Raw genomic sequence first — 17059 nt, forward strand, 5'->3', positions numbered from 1 at the left:
GCTCAATTTGCTAAACTTGTTGGGGACAAGATTTTGCAAAATCGGGCCCTTGGATGAACAATCAGCACTGCGCTGCTAGAGAGGCTTAATCACTGTTCTCAGAGGAACATCTATTTGTCAGTGATCAGAAGCCTTTTTCTAGGACTCCAATCCAACAAAACCTGAAACGGTTTTGATGTACCAAGTTCCTGAGCAAACAACAAACCAAACCAGTGAAAGAAAACTGAAATTGTGACGCCCACTGAAACTTTCTTAGGAAACCACCCCAGGTACTACGGCTCAATCTGAGGGCCAACCTGTCATGTGTGTGCTCAAAACGCAAAACAAGGACTTCGAGCTTCTGGTGGCTACTCAGTCTCTGTCACAGTATTTGTTTTCTCCAAACGGCAAATGCTGCTGGGACCACTGCCTGGCTAGACCAGGGCACCCATCGCGGTACCAGACACACCAGCAGGGAATCATAAGCAGGAGCTGTTGACTTCTGAGGCTGGCTACTATCCCGAGATGAACTTCCACTGCTCGGGGTTCCCTTACTGCTCAGGAGAGGAGCTCGGCTGCCAAGTGCCAGGTGGCGTAGGAGTGCCAACTGCTTACTTCTCCATACCCAACACCACTTTGTATTATGGCAAATTTGAGGTATATACAATAGCAAGTCTTCTGCCCACAATTCAACCAGGCAGTAAGCACCGGGTGCACAAGTCTGTGATTAAGACGGTGAGTCAGGCCGCATGCATGTTCCTGTGGCATATTATAGGATGGGCCACTCTACAGTCAATCTTGACACAAATGAATAAAGAGCCCTTTTTTATTACCCTGGAAGTCAGGAAGTTTCACAACCAGCTCTCCAGGCTTGCCAGCACAATGTCTGGGAACTTGATGGGAGGCCTCTGCCTTCCCTTGCGTGGCTCACTGGGATTAACAGCAGACCGGAAACCATGGTGGTTAGGAGTGGAAGTTTTAGGGTCAGGTACTCTTGGTGTGACAGTCAGTTCTGTTATTAGTCTTGGTCCCTGGAACATCTGGCTTCACATCTTTTAGCTTTCTTTCTTCAGTCTATGAAGGGGGAATAAAATAGTAGCTAACGGAGTTATTGTGAATATTAAATGAGATACTGCAAGGAAAATACTCGGTACAAATCTGGTTTTTTAAAGGTGCTCGGTAAATGGTAGAGTTTGATATTATGAGTGACAACAGTGTTGGTTCCTCTAATCCTATCTTGCTTGGTCTTGGCTCTATTGATGGTCTCTTTGTTTTGTTGTTGTTGTTGTTTTTGTTTGTTTGTTTGTTTAAGATTTTATTTATTTATTTGACAGAGAAAGAGAGAGAGCACAAGCAGGAGGAGCAGTAGGCAGAGGGAGAAGCACACTACCCACCGAGCACAGAGCCCGATGTGGGGCTCGATCCCAGGACCCTGAGATCATGACTTGAGCTGAAGGCAGATGATTAACCAACTGAGCCACCCAGGTGCCCTATTGATGGCCTCTTTGGCAGCCAGCTCCCTGGACTGCCCTAATGCCTCATGGCCACAGCCACCTCCTCTAAATTCCCAGCTATAATATTCTAGAAATCTATGAGTGGCCAAGCGAGTTGTGTAATCAAAGCAGCCCTGGAGTCAGATGACCCTGAAGTCACTTCGCCCGAAGAGGCATGCGAAGGCTTGGTGCATGAAATGGGTCTTCTAGAATTAATCAATTAATTTATATCTTACCCCAATCCCAAATACCAGTGAGATATTTATTTAGTTAGTTATACTTTTGGCATTATTGATTTATATTTTATACAACAATTTCTCACAATATAAAATATTTCACATTCTATTCAGCCAGGGATTTTCTAGTTTGAGTGTGCTTCTGTATTGCCTGGGGCACTTATTAAAAAGTAGATTTCTCCACCCCCAGAAATTCTGAGTTTGTACATCCTCATATCTATACTCTGAGGAAGGTTGTATTATTATTTCATGGGATTTTTTTTTTTAATGCGTATAATCAATGGAGAAAAAGAGACAACTGAGGAAGTCAAAGGGAGGAGAGACTACAGACAGGGAAATAGCAGGCCGGCCATATGATTTCAGCTGATCGTGTCCCAGACAATCTTGGGCTAGATATGGGCAAATCTTATAAATATCCTGTTACCAAAACAAGGAGGAAAAATATGATCAATTGCAAAATTCATATATGCCAATACGTGTCTTCTATGCCAGCCACTGTGCTAAGCATTCAATATGTATTAACTCATTTAATGGTCCCTGCAACTCCATAAATTGGTGCTTTGTTGTTGCCGTTTACACAGATGGGAAACTGAGGCTCTGAAGGTCAAATAAATGGCAGTACTGAAACCAGAATGCTGGTTGCCTGGGTTCATCACCTAGGCTCTTAAGGACTAAGCATTGTTGTTTTGAGAGACAACATAACAAATAATAGCAAACCGGCAGTTTAGAGGAAGCATTTCCTAACACTGAGATCAGAGCCTTCAAATGACAAAAAAGTCGGACAAAGGAGATAGGTTCCAGACTTGGGGATGTCCCAGGTCAGGTAAAAAAAAATTTTTTTTTAATTGTAAGGGTGGAGGAATATGATGTACAGCTGACAACTTTTTTGTGTGCCGAGTAAGAACATTAAAACAACAAGTGCCAAGGATAGGGAAAACCATTTCATGAAATAATGACACTTCAGCACCAAAGAGAGAGGGAGAGAGAGAGAGAGAAGAGAGAAGGAGGAGGAAAGAAAGCGCACTACCTAAAACATAGAGGACCTTGTTATAAAAACTTGAATAAATTCAGCTTTGTGAGAAAAATGTACACCATCTGTATCTTTCTCATTTGCCTCTGACAGCTGGAGAACAGTCACAGAATACCAGTGGTGCACGAACGAGCTGAAGATGGGATCAAATCAGAGAACACAGAAGGTCTGTGGAAAGTACCAGAGTGGGAGCCTCAATTTACGATTTTCATGCAAGATGCACATAGCCCTCACACGTATGGAACACATCACTGCAATCTTTGAGATACCCCAAGTGACACCTACCATAAGGCTCTAGTTTCAGTCTTGAATGAAACTGATGACTAATGACTATTACTTTAAATAGAACATAATATGCTTGAAGAAAATATAAGAGTAACACCCGTGCTAACACATTGGGCGGTATTAGATTTTCCCAATGCTAACACATTTGGCAGTATTTTTCTACTTTGGTAAAGAATTTGAGTTGCTTATAAATTTATGCTGAGTCCCGTTGGATGCTTTCAGACATTGAAGCAAGCAGCCCCACTCTTTCAGAGAGTTGTGTTTATAATACCTACTGTTCCTATATTTCCATTAGAATGCAATTATCCTTCTTGGGAAAAAATAAAGGTCACTGGGTTAATGGAGCTCACCTCTCTTTTTTAGTCCATAAATAATAAATCAAATATAATATTTAAAAAGAAAACCACATCCTGCATATCACTGTATTTGTGATGCTTCTTTTTCATAGGACATTTGAGTACATGGCACTTACTATGGCCATAATTGTGGCTGTCCATCATGTTCCCACAGCACTTGCTCAGTAAAGAAGTACACAGCATACATCTATTAAATTGATATTCATCAATACTAAAACGTTGAGGAAATTTCCCATGACACTTTCAAATCAGATTACAGTACATTCCACTCTGAATTTGAGAAGCATATTACAGAATGATTTATCCTAGCAAATATACATAAAATCTCATGAGATTTATCTGATAAGCACTGACAAAGGTATCCATTTAAAATATTCTAAATAAATACAGACTGAAGCACATTCCTCTGCTTCCAGAATGGCTTACCAACAGTACTTGTGAGGAGACAGTAGACAGTGCTTATGACCACACTAATAATAATAAATATCTCCAGGCAAGACTCTGCTGCCACTAGTTTCCCTAATGAAAAAACAAAGACTTTCTGCCAGCTAAATAGCTGAATAGGGCTCTCAGCCCAAAAGAGCCTAATCAATGCTTTCACTTCAGGCTTCCCAAGGGATCAACTAAGCAATCGCTCCAGTACCTGGCACATCAAGATTTATAAGGCAGAGTAGGAACACATGGCCTAAATAGCTTTGGAAAGCCATTTGTTTTGAGTAATAATAAATTAAAAAAAAAAAAAACCTGAGGGCCACTAATGTTAGATCACCATCACCCTGAAACTAAGGCTATGTGACTCATGAGATTAACCTAAGAAATATGTTTTAAATAAAAAGGAAATTATAATACACACCTGAGCCTGCTATAAGAACTGTTAAACACTTGTAAATCACATTCCCTCAAAATAATGAAAATGAAAAACTGCTTTCCACTTGACACAGGCTTGTGTGACAAAATGCCCTTCAATTGCCAACCGGTAGAATTACACACAGCTCCCACCTCATCAAGAATTTCAGCAGCATCGAAACACATCCCTGTGAAGAGGCATTTTAACTTCAATGATAAACCTAGCACTGAACCAGCCAACTGTTTTCCTAAGCAACACAGCACTTAGAGTCACAATTTTTTAAAAAGTTAATTTGAAGGGTATGTATCCGTCAACAGCAAATAATTATTTTTGATTATAATTAGCAGTAACAAAAGTCAAGACCATAGTGTAGTGAGGGTTGCTCTGCCAGGCACAGATCTGATAGTTCCGTGAGGATTTTCTAATTTAATCCCTGAAAACCCCCCCTGGCCTGTGATGGGTGACACCCACCCCAAAATATACCACTTTGGTATAAGGATTATTTGGAGCTAGGGACACTTAAAAAAACAGCAGAGGGTTAGAACGCAAGAAGAGCATTTTAACATCCCTCTTTTCTTCCTGAAAATGGGAGATGAAAAACTCTAGTGTGAACGATGCCCTCCCTGTACCAGGAACGAAGAAACAATCTTCAACAGAGACGCAGAGCCAAGAAATTCTGTACGAACAGAACTTGTTAAAATAATTCGTATCTTCCTTTAGCCTCCCTCTGTATTTTAGCAACTTTTCCACAATTGCGTGTCTCTGCCAAACCTCACAGAAAAGTACTTTATAGAAGTTTGCCATTTCCTTGCGTCTTCATGTCATGGTGAGGGATCCTACATCACATAAACCTTACATAAATTTGTATGCTTTTCTCCAGGTAATCTGTTGTTAATGTCAATTTAATTTCTGCCCCCAGATTAAAAAATCCTAAGAAGGTAGAGAGAAAATTTTGCCTCCCCTATATCTGTGATGGTTTGTTATCTAATTAAGACTATTGATCCATCAGCACAAAGTGTTCAGATTTAACTTTTAAATATAGACACTTAATTTTCCTTAGTATTCATTCTCAATGTCAATATTTCAGGCTTTGAAATTTATTTAGGCTTCCCAAAAGGATTTTCTTAAAATATTAATCATTTTTATGAATATCATCAAATACTTCTTTACTCATTACCAGAAATTTTACATCTGCTTTACATAAAACTAAAGTAGGCTGATCGGCATTAGTTAAAAAGCAGATTTCCTGAAAATGAAAACAAATGAATCTCTTTTAGAATTATTTTAGCTCTGACATCATTCTTACAATGAAATTCTAGTAAAAGGCGAAAGATTTATACGATCTGAAGAGAAACCAGAGTATACTGAAATTCTAGGAACCTGCGGAATTATAAGGATACATCATTTCAAGCAAATGATTTTTAAAAATAAATCTTAAACTTACAGAATTAATAAATAAGGAATGCCCTGGACTTTCCTTTTGGATAGCCTATCAGCTCCAGCAGGATTAATTTGTACCAACTAGAGTCTCAAAACAGAACCCCAGGTCAAATGAGTCTTTAGTCTGGAATATATCATGTGCTAAAACAGCAACATGATCCATACACACACATAATACTGTGTCCTAGCTTCATCCAACAACTTACTACTATGAAAAAAGAATGCTTTAAAAAAGGGGGGGGGTGCTCCCTTCTGAGGACAGCAGACGTGGAGTGGAGATGCTGACCTAGATCCATGACGCTCAGTGAGGGAGGATGGTGTTGGTGTAACTGTATACAAAACTGTAACACTATTTTCTGACTATAATATTTAAAAAGATGTAGCAATAGAGAGTCAAGGTAGAATTAGAGAAGGAAGAGTAGCGTGACTTTAAAATTAAAATCTCTCTTTGCTTGAGCTGGGACATCCATCTTCTCCTGCCCTCGGACTTTGGCACTCCTGGTTCTCAGGCCCTTGGACTTGGACTGAATCACACCACTGGCTTTCCTGGTTCTCCAGCCTGAAAGCAGCAGATTGTGGGACTTCTTGGCCTCCATAATAGCATGAGCCAATCCCTACAATAAATCTTATGTATCGACATATATCCTATTAGTCTTGTTTCTCTCGTGAACCTTGATGAATACAGACATTATGAGAAACATCAGTACAGATGATCTAAGTTTCTTCCCTTTAGTTGAAAAGCCAATGGCTCTATTTGATCCACACACAGTTGAGGCAGCACAGTGAAATGATCAGGGCACTAAAATCAGGATTCTGCTTCCACTTTAGTTGAAAAGCCAATGGCTCTATTTGATCCACACACAGTTGAGGCAGCACAGTGAAATGATCAGGGCACTAAAATCAGGATTCTGCTTCCACTTCTGCCACTAACTGGCTGTGTCAACATGAGCAATCTGCTAGCTGACCTCTGAGGCTCCGTCTATCACCAACAGTCACTGATCCTGGAGAAGATCTTGGAGTCCACAGAGGGTCATAGGTTCTAAGAGTGCCTCCAAAGCACTTCCAGCACTAAAATATTCAGCCAGTCACAGGCTGGATAACTCCTTGACCAAGGTTCTGTCTACTGAGAAATTTTTGACCCACCAATGATGATTCGTAAATTTAACTTTGGGGATGCCATGCAAAATTAAGTTTAATTTTTATTGAAAATGTTAGAAATACACATATTCTTTCTCCTTTGCCCTCCTCATTGACTTTATTGCCAGTAAAATACCTTGAATCCATCTCTTAATTGGTCTGCCCATGGCCAGTGCCTTGGTCCAAGATCTGCTCATGGATCTCCCAACTGTTCTCCAAATCCATGTTGTCTTTTCTCTGCTAACACAGCCTGCACATCATCACACCAGTCACCTATCTAAACGTTAATCTGATCCATCTCCCTCTACTTAAAGACCATCAGTGAGCTCTACTGCCTGTAGAACTAACTCCAGATTCTTTAGCATTGTTTCCAGTGTCATATCTGACCTCAAATGACATTTCCAAAATCAATCCCAGCAACTGTTCTCACCACCCAAGACCTTTACACTTAGGGACTTATGGATTCAAGAACCTTCAAATCCAATCTGCCCTTGGCTTAAAAAGAAAAAAAAAAAAAAAGCAAGTTTTATTACTATATTACTACATACAAACTGCTCTCTTGCCCTATATCCTATCCCTTTTGCATAACATTTTTTGCAAGCATAGGATTTCTTTAAAGAATCAAAGGAAGCTCCTTTAATCAGTAACTGTTTTGGCACACTTTATTTTTTAATATTACTCAGTCTCCAAAGCAACATGGTTTGTAACTCATACTCATTTAGCTGGTCAATCATCCATATAACATCCACTTATGAATCTTGTATGTCCCATACTTGACAAAATATATATTAGGCTATATGTTCGCTCTCCCCTATATGATTTGTCTAAGCATTTCAATTACTGAAATATTTCATACTTGTCTTTAATCTTAGAACCATACTTTCAGCTTCAAATCTTGAAAGAAAAAATACTTTAAAAAAATTTCTTCTGCAAAATGGCAAGTTTGGAGTCACTGATGGCAAACAAAATCCTTTTATATTCCTCTGTAAAGAATTTTACTTTTTGTTAAGAAGCAATTCTCATCCTCTTCTAGTATAGACCTTGAAGGCGGGGATCCTAGCCAACTTGTCCACTTACAGTAGCATCAGTGCCTAGAATGGCGCTTGGCTCAGAAAGTAGGCACTCAATGAATATATATCGAATGGATTTATGAATAGGCAAAAAGAGGTGTTGCACAACCACAGAACAGAAGATCTCCATACAAATGAATTCCTTACATAAACCCTGCTATTTCACAAAATACAAGCATTTTTTAAGCCACTACTGCTAAATTCATGATGTAAGGGAAGATTTTTGGCTTTCTGAGGGACATAAATTTGGTGTCGATTTGCATTCCTTTTATCAAGATTTTTCATTAGTATTATATTCAGAAACAGTTTTGTAAATCTGCTACTCTCCCCTATTTGTAGGTATTTAGCCAAAGGATGGTGGCTTGTCCACCCCTAGTTTATAGAAATAATCTCTCCCTAGTAGTAATGCATGGTAAATTTTAATGGCCATAAAAAATCACCTGGGAGATTTGATAAAAAACAACAACAACAACACTCAAGATTCCTTTATACTCTGGAAATTCTAATTTGGTAGGTCTGGGGTGCAACCTATATTTTTAAAAGGCTCTCCAGATTATTTTGCTGAGGACTACACTGTGAGAAACACTGTAGAGCAGACTAAGAGTAAACATTATTTATTTAGTTTTTTATATGAGTAATGTTTTGTGAATGCTGGAACAGAACATGTTTTATGAAATATTAGGAAGTTTAAATAATTTCAGATTTTCAGTTAATAATTATACTACCAAGAGTTCTTCCTTCCTGGAAGAATACCAGTTATAAATTCTATGTTCTAAATTAGATGGGTATCATTACAAGAATGTTAGTGAAAGGAAGATGGCAGTATTATATATTGCAGACACCCCAACCCTGTGTGATCAGTGAGAAGGCCTTAATTCTAGCATTTGATGTGTTACAAATTAATCAAGTGATCTTGAGAAAATCACTTAATCTCTCCCTTTAGTTCCTCATTTATAAAATGGCACTAACTTGTACCTACACACTTCATAAAAATGGTTTAGGGGAAAAATATAATATGTAACAGTGATTTGGACTGTTCATAAGGAAGATATTTTAGAAATAAAGTATTAGGATTTTGCCCTACTTCAATAAGTTTGATGCTATGAAGGAGAGTTAGAAGCAGGAAAGTTCCCGCCAAAATAACTATTCAAACTAAGTAAGCTTGCCACAGTTCCAGGCAGGCTGAAACTGTCTGCCTGACAGAAGATATGAGAGACTGACAGAAGACATGAGATTCCTGAGTCAGAGACAAAGGACATTGCTAACTGCAGCAAAAGGAATCACAGGAGTAGCAGTATGGTTGTACCAGTGCCCACAGGGCAAGGTGGAGGGCCCAATGGAGCCTGCATAGGCAGAGAGGTGGGTCCCAGGGGATAACCTAAGCTTAGGGGATCTGCTGCTTTTAGAATAAGCAGTAAGCAAGCAGGCTTGCCTGGGAGAAGACGAGGTGTAATACAAGAACTGCAATGTATTATCTTCTCAGGATTGCTGGCTGTGTAATCATTCCTGAGAAGTGGCCCAGGTAAAAGAACAGTCAAAGCCTTGGGATTTTGGCACATTCAGCAAGAAACATAGGAGCTCAAGAGGCTCATATCTGGCTGTATCTAGCATACAGGGCATAATAATACAAAAGAATAAAATTTTAAAATAAGGTTCCATGTTTATTTAAAGAATTACGATCCTAATTCTAAAGGAGGAAAATGCAAGGAGGAAATTTTGCCATGCTGTATTTTTCACTGTCTTTGGAAAGAAAATCACAAGATTAAAATGTGAATATTCCCCACTTTCTATTGTTCACGTTAATAGATAACAATTTGAAAAGCCACTACTGGAAAAATGATTAAAAATTGCCAAAGTAGGGGCGCCTGGGTGGCACAGCGGTTGAGCGTCTGCCTTCAGCTCAGGGCGTGATCCCGGCATTGTGGGATCGAGCCCCACATCAAGCTCCTCTGCTATGAGCCTGCTTCTTCCTCTCCCACTCCCCCTGCTTGTGTTCCCTCTCTCGCTGGCTGTCTCTATCCTATCGAATAAATAAATAAAATCTTTAAAAAAAAAAAATTGCCAAAGTAACTGCCACATCACAGAAATATCTTCAAGATAGCGGTTTCTACAAACTAACAATAGGAGAACAGTCAACAGGACCACCATGGAATCATGAAAGTGAAGCCAAGAATAAGTATGGGATGGAAAAGGAAGGAGAAGGCATGTGGAAGGGAGAAGTAATACATGGATGACAAGCATTATAATAGAAAAGATCTGGTTTTCAAGACTCAGTTGGATGTAAAGCAGCACAGAAAGAGCAGGAGGATTCCACATCCTGTTTTCTCTCCTTTATATTGTGAAAGTGTGGATGAGGGCCAGTCTTTCTCAGCCAGGTTCTGAAGTGCATCATTTGGCTGCCAGATGCCCATTATACTAATTGGATCACCAGCCTCCTCTATATCTCATTGACACAAGGATTCCAGGGCTACCCATTTCTTTTGCAGCATTAAAATTTAAGAATACCCACCCATACAATAAACTATAAAATATTCACATGGGCCTGTACTCTACTTTTGTGTTATACAGTAACTCCAGAATGATTCTTCAGTAGCCTGCTTGGGTGATGTGAAGGAACGCCAATACTCAATAGTTTTCTCATCTAAAACATTTAATTTTATACTTCTGGAGCATATACTTGAAGCATTTGTGAATAGCTACAGTTTTACTGGCATCATCGTCTTCCTTAAGAATTTTTTTTCTTGTTAAGTCTATACGTACAACTGCTCTAAGTCAACAAATACAAAAATTAGAGTATTTTTGTTAGGAATACAAAAAGAAAGATTTAATACCTTCACATTCAGAAATCAAAATGTTTATAAAAATATACATATGGCCATATAGGTATATTGTATATTGTACCCTAAGAAGAATCTATGAACATCAAACTAGTTATAGATACATTAATTTGTTTTTTGTTTTATTCTCCATTTAAAAGGATAAATTTGAATAAATATTAATATCAATCTTCATTGAATGAACTGGTGCTTAATGAAAGTGAATTCCTGTAAAAATTTCTAAATATTCATGATTTATAAAATGAGACTTTCTGTTAATACGACATTATTTAACTTTTTCCAAGAAAGACTCACATACAGGATGGATCTTATATTAAACAGGGTTCTGGGTTGCAGACAACAGAATCCACTCTGACTGGTTTAAGAAAGAAAGGATTTACTACAGGTATTAGATCGTTTACAGTATCTTTGGAAAGGTTAGTGAAATAGATTCTAGGCCAAATGTCGAGGAACAACTTGGTGAAGATGCTGAACAGACCCCAAACCATACTGTTCCCACCACAGTCAGGAAATTGGAGCCACCACATCTGAACAAAGAATCATGTGGTTTTTGCCAATACCCGTAGCACCAAAATGGATGCCCCAAGTCCTACATTTCCCCCCACATTTTCATGAAAATATATGTTAGAATCTATACCATGTATCTATACCCAAAAGAAAGGTAGGAGAATGGGCTGGAAAAGGTAGGTTTTTGTTTTATTGTTTTGTTTTGGTTTTACGCCCTTCATGGAGATGATTGGGTTTACCTTATTGGGGACTATAAAAATGCAGCCATTTCAAAATGTAGTCATGTTCAAAAGATTGTGAGCAAATTGTAAATGTCAACTTCAGATTTTTATCACAAAATTTAGGGTACTTTACTTAATATATTTTGCATGTTTTTCTCATTCTAGATAAATAAGTGGACTTTTCTAGTGGCCCAGTCATTTTTTATTGTTTTGTTATTTTGCTTATAATAAACTTTGGTCTTCATCCTATTTTCAGTTTTAGTCTCCCTTAGATTGGTTTGAAATTTCATCATTACATTACAGAGTTCCAAGTACAAACCCCAAACTATTACATATTTCTTTTGGTCAATATTGAATTTGCAACATGCCTTTTGTCTTTGAAGTTTTCTTAAACTCTACATACCATCTGCCACTGTTTTTCTTAGGGGATCGCTAAGACTTAGATAGAATATTTTTTGTGTCACTTACTCTTGATACACTGTTGTCTACCAAAGTTGGAGCTGTACTTCATTTTGCAAACTATGAAATGATCTATTCTTCTTTAGATATAGTTGAATCTTGAAAAAAAAAAAAGAAAGAAAATAAATAAATAATAGCTTAGAGAAGGGCTAAACAAAAATTATTATGAGGCTCTGTATTAGCTCAGATCCCTTCAAAGTTTCTGATAACCAAAACTAGAATAGATTTTCTGTGTTCTCTAAAGTCTAGCCATTTTTTATGTCGTAGATGTTGGTAGTTATAATCTTCCTTATCTGGGGGGGCACCTTGGTGGCTCAGTCAGTTAAGCATCTGACTCTTGATTTCTGCTCAGGTCATGATCACAGGGCTATGGGATTGAGCCCCACAATGGGCTCCAAGCTCAGTGTGGAGTCCAAGATTCAGTCTCTCCCTCTACCCCTCCCCTGCTCTAAAATAATAAATAAACAAACCCTTAAAAAATAATCTTCCTTATCCTGATTCATGAGAATTTGGTGTGATACTAATAGAGCAAAACTTCTCCTATGGACGGGAAGGAGAAGTAGACATTGACGGTGAGGAGATGGTCTTCCCCAACATTCATGAAATTCCATGCTGTTAAGACCCCACCTCTTTGATGAAACTGGTAAGGAACCCATCAGAACCTAGCTTGCTCAGCAAAGCAATTAGGATAAACCACAGGCCAGAAAAAATTAAACCTGATGGTGCCTGGCAGTCTTTCATTGGAAGATATTAGCAGTGAGAAATTCAAACATGCCCTTTTCCCTCTTCCAAAATATTAGATTTTAATATACATTAATATTGCATCTGTCTGCTACCTTTAAGAAAAAACTATGATGTGACTACTAAATCTTTAAAATATTTGCATTTTCAAAAGGTCTAAAAACGAAGATGTGCTCATACCACCTCATACCATATACAAAGATGAACTCGAAATTGATCAATGACCTAAATATAAGACCTAAACACTATTAAACCAGAAAACATAGAGGTAAACTTTGGGTGTGGTAATGGATTATTAGATAGAACATCAAAAGCACTAGCAGCAAAAAAAAAAAAAAAAAAAAATGGGCTTCATCAAAATTAAAAACTTTTTGTATCAAAGGACATTATCAAGAAAATGAAAAAACACAGAATGGGGGAAAATGTGAATCATATTATCTGAGAAGGGTTTAATATCGAGAATACATAAAGAATTCCTACCACCCAGTAACAAGAAGATGAGCTAATTCAAAATGGGCGAAGGACTTGAGTAGATATTGCTCCAAAGAAGATATGCAGATGGCCAATAAGTACATGAAAAGATACTTAACATTCTTAGTCACTTGGGAAATGCAAATCAAACCACAATGAGTTATTACATCATACCTACTGGGATGGCTATAATTTTAAAAAGAAAAGAAAGAAAATCAACAAGTCTTGGTGAGGATGTGAAGAAATTGGTACAACTGGAACCCTTGGGCATTGTTAGTAGGAATGTAAAATGGTGAGCTGCTGTGGAAAACAGTTCAGCAGTTACTCAAAAAGCTACAGAATTATCATATGACCCAGCAATTCCACTCTTAGGTAACCCATTCTCCAAATCCCAATTCTGGCAACCACTGATTTGTTTTCCTTCTCTATCGTTTTGCCTTCCACAATACCATGTAAATAGAATTACAGAATACATTGCTTTTTGTGTCTGACTTAGCAAAATGCATTTAAGATTTCCCTGTCTCACATGAATCAAGTTTCTTTCTTTTTATTGCTTAATTGTATAGATGTATCAGTTTGTTTATCTGCTCACCTGCTAATCATGATTTCATGGATAGATAACTTGATATAATAGAGTTTTGATACTATAAGACTAAAGACAAAACACTGGACTGTAGCTGGTAAATATGTATCTCATACGGGTCCAGTTCAGCAATTCTGAAACTACTTTCTACACACACTAGAGCTGAACAATTAAGTAAATATACTGTAGACAATGATAGCCAGGTTTGTACCTATAAAAGAAAGAAATTACAAACAAGCAAAGGGAAATGCCAGAATAAACCCTGTGGTAACAGGCTGGAGTTAAAGATACGGGTATGAACTAATGTTTATTTTAATATATATACAGATGGAGATACAAAGAGATAGATACATGGGTTAGTACACATACAAATGTTTGCTAGCTCTACACACTGACAGGGTCTAGAAACAATGACTCTCTAGTTGCAACAAGAACACTGAGAAGCCAGAATTAGGTTTCTAAATACCATCCTCCAATCAAAGGATCCATGATTCTTCAAAAATGACTGATTCTTAGGCTAGGGCACAGAAAATATAAGATAAAAGCCAGGAGGAGCATCTTATAGTGTCAGAAAGTAAGTGCATAAAAAGGAAACAAGATATGGGTTCCTCGAAGTGACACAGGAACCAATGCTTAAGAGCTCCTGATGGGGGGCAACTGGGTGGCTCAGTCGGTTAAGCATCTGCCTTCAGCTCAGGTCATGATCCTGGGGTCCTGGGATCGAGCCCCGCATCAGGCTCCCTGGTCAGTGGGAAGACTGCTTCTCTCTCTCCCTTTGCTCATGCTCTCTCTCCCTCTCTCTCTCTCTCAAATAAATAAAATCTTAAAAAAAAAAAAAAAGAGCTCCTGATGGCCAGAGCTGGGATCATTTGAGCAATACAATAAACAATGATAGTAATTAATTATACCCCAACAAATAAAGTAAATATCCATAAGTCAATAAATATCATGAGACCATACTGATATAAACACACAAATGAATGAATAAATGAACAAGAGGCAATTCTTCCTACAGAAGAACTAAAATTACAGGAAGAAAGAGGAAAATAGAACATCATCATTAGAGTACTCTTGGCTTTAAAACAAATAAACAAATAAACAAAGAAAAACCAGCCAGACATTTCACCAGCAAAATGAGTTTATTCAAGAATAGCAGTGAATTGCAATGCAGGACAAGCAAACTATGGAGAACCACAGGCAAGTCTGGAGAACAGAAAAGAGAGGTTTGCTTTTATGGAGGAAAGGAAGAAACTGGGAGAGGCTGTTTCAAAGAATTCAGAGTGGTGACAGCTTCTCATTGGCGGAGTGTGGCAGTTTCTCAATGGCTGGGCTGTTGGTGACAAGGTGAAATTCTTCCTTCCCCGTACTGGGGTATGTAAAGTAAGTTTCTTCCTGTTCAGGGTCTGTGAGAGCTTCCCCTTCAGGATTTCTGGACTCCATCTTTAATGAGGTTTCCACTATTTGTTTTCCCAGTACCAAAGTAATAATTGCTACAGGCAACATCCACTGATAAATGCTAAAATTTGTGAGTGAAACTTTAAAGAGGAACAGGTACCTACACTGCCTCATTATATCGCTCATCAAATATTTATTAATGTGCTTTTAACATATGTCTTCAATTTCTTAAATACTCCCTCCAGGAGATGGATCTTAGATCCCCTAGACTGGACTTCATAACTCCAATGGTCTAGACTTAGTAACTTACTCCCAAAAGTACTGAGTATGGAAAGAGGAAAACTGTAACTTCACAGTGGAGAGATCTGACACAAAACCTAAACCAATTGATCAAGGCTAAGATCACCATTAATAAGATCTATTGATCTCATGTACCCCACATCCGCAACCTCAGTCTAATCATGTGAAAAAAAGGCAAACCCAGCCTGAAGAACATACTATAAAACGTCTAACCAGTACTCTTCAAAAGTAATTAAAGACAAAAAACCTGAGGAGCTGTCACAGACTGAAGGAGACTAAGAAAAAATCACAACTAAAGGCAGTGTGGTACCATGACCTAAACTGTGGAACAGAAAAAAAAAGCCATTTAGTGGAAATACAGGGAAATCTAAATAGTCCATAGTTAATTGCGTTTATTGTATCAATTTTAATTTCTTAGTTTTGATCGCTGTACCATGAGCACATGAGATGTTAACATTAGGAGAAGCTGGGTAGAGGGTATACAGGAACCGTCAGTCCTATCTTTAAAACTCTTCTGTAAATCTAAAATTTTCAAAATAAAAAGCTTAAAATTTTTTTAGCTTCAGGTAAACTCAGGGCTTACCTTCAATAACTTGGAATTAGTCACTCCCAGGTGACTCAAACAAAAAATATAAATGTATCAGTAGTAACCAGTTATCACTATTCACCTGTGCAACTTGAATGTGCAAGTTGCTCAGATTGAAATCTCCCTGGCGTCTGGCTGCAGTAGCTATCTGATGGCTGCTCTGTGAGGCGGCCCTAGTTCAACGCACCCAGCTGCAGACCCCAGGGTACACTACAGAGAATCAATCCCTTTCTCCTCTTAGCTGCTGCATCATGGGTGTAGATCAGCACTGGCAGGTGGATGGCTGAGGTGGGATGAAGCAAATGGAAGCTGGTAAATGGCACTTTGTAAAAAGAGGTTAAAGCATAAGGAATGTACTTCTGTTCACCTCGGTGCTTTCTCCTTACCTAAAATGCATGTAGCATTCAGGTACGCATCTACCTTTAGGACAATGCAGAGGGCATTCTCTGGTTTACAATCCCTTTAATTCCCTGAATTACTCCTATCTGATTACGTACAAACTGCTCATCCCTACTAGTCCCTTTCTGACAACATCCAGAACAGGGATTTCCAATGTGTCACTTCTAGAGCTAGTTAAAGAATTATAAGGGGTCTAGGGGTGAGTAGCGATTTTTGAACTTTGACCATTTCCAACAATCTAATTAGATCACGAATTCACCTATAATAAAGCTCCTCAGAATATTACTTTTATTTAATATAAATAAACCATGAACCAAAGTGCTGATGGACAGTAAGATGTATTTTTGATTTGGAAAAGCAAAGAGATAAAGTAACCATTAATAAATGACATTTGTTAATACACACATACACACACACACACACAAACCCACAAAGGGGTCCATGGAGCGGTAATGATGAGGAGCCAGTGTGCTACTTACTGCGTAAGACATGCTGCCCTCAGCTCTTGACCCTACTAGCCATCCACCATCAGAATCCTTAGCCTCTTTCCCCCCAGCACTTCCTCCTACCCTGGAAAACCTTTTCTGGTGATGTCTTCCAGTACAATACAAGTGCTCGGTAATTTAATGCCATCTTGATTGCCTTATGCATACTCAAGAAACTGTATACTTCATAGTATGTCTATGA

At 38.3% G+C, this 17059-nt stretch overlaps 1 long non-coding RNA gene across 2 annotated transcripts in view; it reads right to left on the reverse strand.

Moving 5' to 3' along the window:
* The window catches only part of LOC130543233 (uncharacterized), a 136211-nt gene that overhangs the window by 110560 nt on the left and 8592 nt on the right, over window positions 1-17059 (reverse strand). Inside the window, exon 4 of one of the 2 annotated variants that reach the window (XR_008958408.1) lies at window positions 11907-11995. The exons of the other annotated variant lie outside the window; for it this stretch is intronic. This is a non-coding gene — a long non-coding RNA (uncharacterized LOC130543233). The remainder of the gene's footprint in view (window positions 1-11906; window positions 11996-17059) is intronic. 2 annotated transcript variants of the gene reach the window in all.

This window comes from Ursus arctos, unplaced genomic scaffold (genome assembly GCF_023065955.2).
Source record: "Ursus arctos isolate Adak ecotype North America unplaced genomic scaffold, UrsArc2.0 scaffold_9, whole genome shotgun sequence".
Classification (NCBI taxonomy): domain Eukaryota; kingdom Metazoa; phylum Chordata; class Mammalia; order Carnivora; family Ursidae; genus Ursus; species Ursus arctos.